The sequence below is a fragment of the Oryzias melastigma genome, linkage group LG1, assembly GCF_002922805.2.
Source record: "Oryzias melastigma strain HK-1 linkage group LG1, ASM292280v2, whole genome shotgun sequence".
In the NCBI taxonomy this organism is placed as follows: Eukaryota; Metazoa; Chordata; class Actinopteri; order Beloniformes; family Adrianichthyidae; genus Oryzias; species Oryzias melastigma.
The window spans coordinates 21,279,546-21,280,019 of NC_050512.1; positions in this window are offsets into that span (position 1 = coordinate 21,279,546).

Genomic DNA, 474 nt, shown 5'->3' on the forward strand with positions numbered 1-474 from the left:
AAATGTAATCACTGCATGTAAATAGTATATAAAAACTAAACAAGTATTGTAGATAGTACATGAAAAGTGAACTTCAAGTATACTGCCTTATTTCTAGCATAGATTTAGTATACATGTACTTAAATAGACTACTTCTTGCTTATTCAAAGGTATTTTTTTGTTACATTTCAAATAAAATTGACACATGACTTTTGATTGTCATGTTTTTTTCCTTTTTTTTTTGGTCCATCAGGTTCATTTTTCTATTAAGTTAACCAATGAACCTATGAAGTATATTTTTGGTCCGTGGGAGGAGCCCACACATGTACCAGGAGAACATGGAATGTCAGCATAGAAAGGTCCCAGCTGGGATTTTGAACCATGTAAGGTGGGAGTGCAGACCACTACACCACTGTGCAGCCCTGTTTGTCCCACTTCTCTACCTATTTCTGAAAAAGTTCAGTGATATCACAAATTAAATCATCTACAAACATA